Raw genomic sequence first — 6,911 nt, 5'->3', positions numbered from 1 at the left:
TCCACTTTGGCTCTAGTGTCCATAACAATTTTTATTGCTTGTATATCTTCCAGACTTTCAGTCTCTCCCATAGAGTGTGGACAGTCAGTATATGTTAAGTGGAGACATACGATGTCTCTCTTTCATATTCTGACTTGCTTCAGGATATGAAATCTTCATATTTGTCCACTTTCTATCAAATTCCAGGGCCTTGTTGTTTTTTTTTATAGGAGTATAGTATTCCATGGAGTATATGTGCCATACTTTTTCAATCCATTTATCTACTTGTGGACATTTGGGTTGATGCCATCGTGAATAAGGCTGCAACAAATATAGATATGCAAGCGTTTTCTGACTGTTTTCCTGTCCTTTGGGTAGATACCCAGTAGTGGAATTGCTGGATCATATGGTAGATCAAATAGAAATTTGAAGGTCCTTGAGGAACCTCCATATGGTTCTACACAGTGGCTGGATCAATTTACATTCCCACCAACAGTGTAGGAGTGTTCTCCTTTCACCACATCCCCTCCAGCACTTATAATTTTTTTTTAAATCTTTGCCATTCAGACTGGGGTTAGATGGTATGTCATTTTGGTTTTGATCTGCATCTCTCTTATGATGAAGGATGTTGAACCTTTCCTCATCTGCTTTTTACTTGTATGTTTTCCTTAGAGACATTTTTATTTAGCTAATTTTACCATCTTTTAATGGGGTTTATCAATTTTTGGGGGTAAGCCACTTGAGTTCCCTGTGTATTCTGGTTTTGAGTCCCTTTTCTGAGGCACAGTTAACAAAAATTCTCTCCCATTCTGAGGGTTGTCGATTCATACTAATTACACTGTCCTTTGCTGTGCAGAAACTTCTTAATCTGATGTAAATGCACTGTCTATTTTGGGTATTATTGCCTGTGCTTTGGAGGGTCTTACTTAAGAAGTCTTTGCCTACCCCAATGTCTCCCAGAATTTCCTGTAGTTTTATAGTTTGTGGTCTTAGGTTTAGATCTTTGATCCACTTTGAGTTGATTTTTATTAATGATGACAGATAGAGGTTCAGATTTATTTCTTCAGGTGGATACACAGTTTTTCCAGCACCATTTGCTAAAGAGGTTATCCTTTTTCCACTGGATTCCTTTGTCAAAGAAGAGTTGGCTGTATGTTTTGGGATTTGTTTCTGGGTTCTCTACTCTGTTCCATTTGTCATGTCTGTTTTTGTGACAATACCATGCTGTTTTGATTATCACAGCTTTGTAACATATTTTGAGATCAGAAAATGAGATGCCCCCTACTCCACTTTTCTTGCTCAAAATAGCTTTGGCAATACGTGGTATTTTATGATTCTAGAAAATTCTATGATTGTCTTTTCTAGATCTGTGAAGAATGTCTTTTGTAATTTTATAGGGATTGCATTAATTATGTAGATTAACTTGGGTAGTATTGCCATATTGATGATATTAATTCTGCCAATCCAGGAACATGGGATGTCTTTCCACTTTTTTCTGTCTTTTTTTTAATTACATTTTTAAGATTTTCATAGTTTTCCTTATAGAGGTCTTTGACTTCCTTGGTTATATTTATTCCTAAGTATCTTATACTCTTAGTGGCAATGGTAAATGGGATTACTTTCTTCAGTTCTGTCTCTGTATACTTGTTGTTTGTATATAGAAATGTTGTAGATTTTTGTAAGTTAATTTTGTATCCTGCCACTTTACTGTATGTATTTATTACTTCAAGGGGTTTTTCTCATGGATACTATTGAGTCTTCTATGTAAACAATCATGTCATCTGCAATCAGAGATAATTTCAGTTCTTTCACTATTGGAATGCCTTTTATTTCCTTCTCTTGTCTGATCGCATTGGCTAGGACTTCCAGTACTATATTGAATAGGAATGGAGAAAGTGGACCACTTCATCTTGTACCAGTTCTCAGTGGAAAAACTTTTAGCTTTTCCTCATTCGGTATAATGTCAGCTGTAGGTTTTTCATAGATGGGTTTTATTATGCTCAGAACTGATCCTTCTATGCCAATTTTCCTGAAAGTCTTAATCAAAGAGAAATACTGTATTTTGTCAAATGCTTTTTCCACATCAATTGAGATGATAATGTGCTTTTTGTTAATATGATTATTGCATTTATGGTTTGGATATGTTGAACCACTCTTGTATCCTTGGAATAAAGCCTACCTTGTCATGATGAATAACCTTTTTTACATGTTGTTGAATACAGTTAGCAGGTATCTTCTTGAGAATCTATATTCATCAGAAATATAAGTCTGTAGTTTTCCTTTTTTGTCATATCCTTACCCATTTTGGAGATGAGGGTAAGGGAAGCTTCACAGAATAAATTTGGAAGAGTTCCTTTCTTTTGGATCTCTAGAAACAGTGTGAGTAGAATGGAGGTTACCTCTTCTTTAAAAGTTTTTTAAAATTCAGCAGTAAAGCCATCAGGACGTGGACTTTTCTTTGTTGGGAAGTTATTTACTACTGATTCAAACTCATTGCTTGTTATAGGTCTATTTGGGCTTTCTATATCCTCCTGTGTCAATCTTGGTAGATTATATGTGTCCAGGAATTTGTCCATCTTATCCAGGTTTTCTTCTTTGTTGGCCTATAGTCATTCATAGTATCCTCTAATGATGTTTTGTGTTTTGTATTTCTATGATGTCTGTTGTAATATTTCCTGATTCATTGTGAATTTGAAGTATCTGATTATTTTCTTTCTTTTTAATTATTCTAGCTAATGGTGTCTCAATCTATTTTATCTTTTCAAAGAACCAGCTTTTGCTTTCATTTCTTTTCTGTATAGTTCGCTTATTTTCTATTTAATTTATTTCTGGTAAAATGTTTTCTTTTCTTTTTTTCTTTTTTCTATTTTTTCTTTTTTTTTTTTTAAAGGTTTTTGTTATAGGGCACATGCACTCGCCAGAAAGACAGGTAGAGACAGAGAGACAGAAAGCAAGAAATCACCCCAGAAGGGGGGGTGGACACACCACAATCCCTTTTCCTCCATTCTCCTCTCAGGATCTTGGGTATGCATGCACATGTGTCTGGTATGAGTTTTAGCCACCAGGTCCGGGACTCAAACCATGGTTGACTACATGGGAATCCAGTGACATAGCTATTATGCCAGCTGCTGGTCCCTCTGGTCAAATATTTATGATTTCTTTTCTCCTGGCTTTTTTGAACTTTTCTCTTGTTTTTCCAATTCCTTGAGGCATAATGTTAGGTTGTCCTTTAATCAGATTTCCATCTTTTCCTTGTGTGCACTAATAGTTATGAACTTCCCTCTTAGGACTGCTTTTGCAAAGTTCCATAAATTATGGAAACTTGTGTACTCATTATCATTTGCTTCCATGAATCTTTTAATTTCAGTCTTGATCTCTTCAGTAATCATGAAGTCATTCAGAAGTTTATTATTTAGTTTCCAAGTATTTGTGTCTTTTCAAGGATTTTTCCTTAGATTAATATCAAGTTTAATTTCATCATGGTCAAAAAGATGCTGGATATAGTTTCTATCCCTTCGAATCTGTAAAAGCTGGTTTTGTGCCCTATCATGTGGTCAGTCTTCAAAAAAGTACCATGCAGGGCTGAGAAAAATGTATATTTTGTGTTTTTTGGGGGCTGGAAAGTTTTATAGATGTCTGTCAAGTCCTTGTGATTTATGGTATAATTATGTCCTGGATCTCTTTGCTCATTTTTTGTCTTGTTGACCTGTCTAAATGAAATAATGGGGTGTTGAGATCTCCAACAATTATTGTGTTACAGTCTATCTCTCCTTTTACATCTCACAGTCTTTCCTTTACATTTTTGGGTGCTCCTAAGTTCGGTGCATAGATATTTATAAGTGTTATGTCTTTTTGGTGAATTAGTCCTTTTACTACTATACAATGGCCTTCTTTGTCTTTTCTCATGGTTTTTGTCTTAAAGCCCATTTTGTCCTAAATCAGTATAGCGATTCCCACTATTTTCCCATTTTCATTTGCATGGAATACCTTTTCCCAGCCCTTCACTTTTAGTCAATGCATGTCTTTGTCCATTAGATGGATTTCTTCTAGGCAGCAGATGAAAGATTTCTAATTTTTAATCCAGTCCGCCTGTCTGTGTCTCTTGATAGGAGAATTTAATCCATTATCATTCAATGTTACTATTGTTATTTCCCCACTTGTCCATAACATTAAGTTGGCCATTTTCTTGGTTGTTGCTGTCTGTCTCTCTTTAGTTTTCTTGGAGTAGTACTCCTTTTAGGATTTCTTGAAGTGATGGTCTGGAGTTGGTAAATTCTATCAGGTTTTGTTTATCTAAGAACATTTTTATCTTCTTTTTCCATATGAAGGATGATCTTGCCAGGTAAAGTATTCTTGTTTGAAATTGTTTTTCATTTAACACTTTGAATATATTTCCCCATTCTTTCTTTGTTTGCATTGTATTCAATGAGAGATCTGGTGTTAGCCTGATAGGATAGCCTTTGTAGTGATTTGACGTTACTCTCTTACCAATCTTAGTATCTTGTCTTAGTCATTTTAGTCAATCTAGCTATAATGTGCCATAGAGAGGAGAACCTGGTGTTCTTTGTATTTCTTGGGTCTGGATGTTTGAATTTCTCTCTAGACTTGAAAAGTTTTCTTCCAGGATTTTGTAGAATAGATTAATCATGCCTTTATTATATTCTTCACCTTCTGGGATACCAATTATTTGGATATTTGAGTGTTTCATGGTATCTACTATTTCTCGTATTTTATGCTCTGTTCCTTAGTTGTTTTCTGAGTATTTTTGATAATTTTTTCTTGGTTAGAAATTTTGTCTTCTACTTCTGAAATTCGATCTTCTGCCTGGTCTAACCTGCTTTTAATACTTTCAAGGGAGATTCTAATTTCCTGTCTTTTATCCTTCATATCTAAGAGTTCCATTTGATTATTTTTTATGGTATCCAATTCTTCTTTCATATTGTAGAAGGGCTTCCTCATGTCTTAGAGCTGAATGTCTCTTTTCTCTTGAATCTCATAGAATTTTGTTACCATAAATGTTCCAAATTCTTTTTCTGACATTTTGGTAATATCCCCTAATAGTTCCCTGCATAGAGACAAGTTACAGTGTTCCCTTGTTAGAGATGTATTACTTGACTTTCTCATCCTTGAGGCTCTTCTCAGATTTTTAGTCATTTGGTAATGTATTGACTTCTGCCTAACTTGTTGCAAAAGATTATGAAACTATGAGGTCATGTGTTTCCCCTACTATGAAATAATTCAGTGCTGTTGTCTCCCTTCTACTTTAATCTCCAGTGCAGAAAAAAGTTTTGCAATCAGATTTATGAAGGGGAATTTCATTATTTTTGCAACCACTACAGTGAGGTGCAAAGAACTCTCTAAAACTCACAATGTTCAGAATTTAGCTACTATGCACCTAGTAGTTTCCAGGAAGTGGGTAAGGGCTGAGAAGTAAAACAGGAGAGTAAGGTAAAACAAAAAAAAGAAGAAAGTAAAAAGAGGAAGAAGAAGCAAAGTAAAAAAAAGGAAAATACTACAAAAAAAGAGGGGGAAATAAAAAATCACATTGCAAAAAATAAAACTGTGTTAAAAATAGAAAATCATGTGGTATACTTGTGCTCTGCGTGAAGGCCCAACCTAGGCAGAGATTGAGGACCCTGCTTTCGATCCTAGGTGAGAGAAGAAGAGAAAAATTAACACAAGAAAGGCAAAAGTAGGGTGGAAAGCTGTTTTTTAGTTTTTTTTTTTGTTGTTTGTTTGTTTTTTTTTAATATAGAGAATAAAAGTTAGAAGGAACAGAACAGAAAAAGAGACTCTTGCCTACCTGACTAACACTGCGGTCTATGGAAGAGCCCTGGCTGGGACAGTACTTGGAAGCTAAACCCAGAGGCCCAACCCAGGCAGAGTTGGATGACTCAGGAGGCTTTCTGTCCTAGGTAAGGGAAGAAGAAAAAATTAACATGAGAAAGACACAAACTGTGGAAAGCTTTAGAAAAAAAAAAAAGAGAGAAAAAAGTTAGGAGGGGTAGTGCAGAAGAAGAGGGAGACACTTGTGTACCTGTTTAACACTGAGGTTTGTGGGGGAATCCTGGCTGGGGGAATACTTCACAGCTCTGAAGCTGAACCCAGAGGCCCAACTCAGGCAGAGGTGAAGGACCCTGGAGGCTTTTGGCTTTCTGTCCTGACTAACAATGGGGTGTGCGAGGAAGCCCTTCCTGTGGGAGTATTTTACAACCCTGAAGCTGAACCCAGCGGCCCAACCCAGACAGAGGTAGAAGAGCCTGGATTCTTTCTATCCTAGGTGATGGAAGAAGTGAAAAGTGAACAGGAGAAAGGCACAAATAGGGTGAAATGCTATTTTTTTTTTAAGGGGAAAAACTTAAGAAGGATAGAGTAGAACAAGAGGGAGACACTTGTGTGCCTGACTAGCACTGGGGTCTGTGGGGGAGCCTTGGCTGGGGGAATACTTCAGAATCCTAAAGCTGAACCCAGAGACCCACCCTGGCAGAGTTGGAGGACCCTGGAAGCCTTCTATCCTAGGTGAGGGAAGAATGGATATTTAACACAAGAAAGGCACAAATAGGGTAGAAATATGTTATTTTTAAAAAAAGAGAGAGAGAAAGAAAGAGAAAAGGTTAGAAGGAACAGAGCAGAACAAGAGGGAGACATTTGCATACCTGAGTAGCACTGGAGTTGTAGGGGAGCCCTGGTTGGGGGAGTACTTCACAGCCCTGAAGCTGAACCTAGTTGCCAAACCCATGTAGAGGTGTAGAACCCTCGAGGCATTCTGTCCTGACTATCATTGAAGTCTTGGGGGAGTTCTCATTGGGGGAATGAATACTTCACAGCCCTGAAGCTGAACCCAAAGGCCCAATTCAGGCAGAGGTGGAGGACTCTGGAGGTTTTCTGACTAGTACTAGGGTCCTATACTCAGTAATTTAAATGTGTCCCAG

The 6,911-nt window shown here is 36.9% G+C and overlaps 1 pseudogene; it reads right to left on the bottom strand.

Moving 5' to 3' along the window:
* Positions 1–6,701, bottom strand: part of LOC102471529 (E3 ubiquitin-protein ligase COP1-like) — a 76,065-nt pseudogene extending 69,364 nt beyond the window's left edge.
* Between the last annotated feature and the right edge of the window lie 210 nt (positions 6,702–6,911).

The sequence above is a fragment of the Tupaia chinensis genome, unplaced genomic scaffold, assembly GCF_000334495.1.
Source record: "Tupaia chinensis unplaced genomic scaffold, TupChi_1.0 Scaffold141861_1, whole genome shotgun sequence".
Lineage (NCBI taxonomy): Eukaryota > Metazoa > Chordata > Mammalia > Scandentia > Tupaiidae > Tupaia > Tupaia belangeri.
This window is presented reverse-complemented; position numbering and strand designations above follow the sequence as displayed.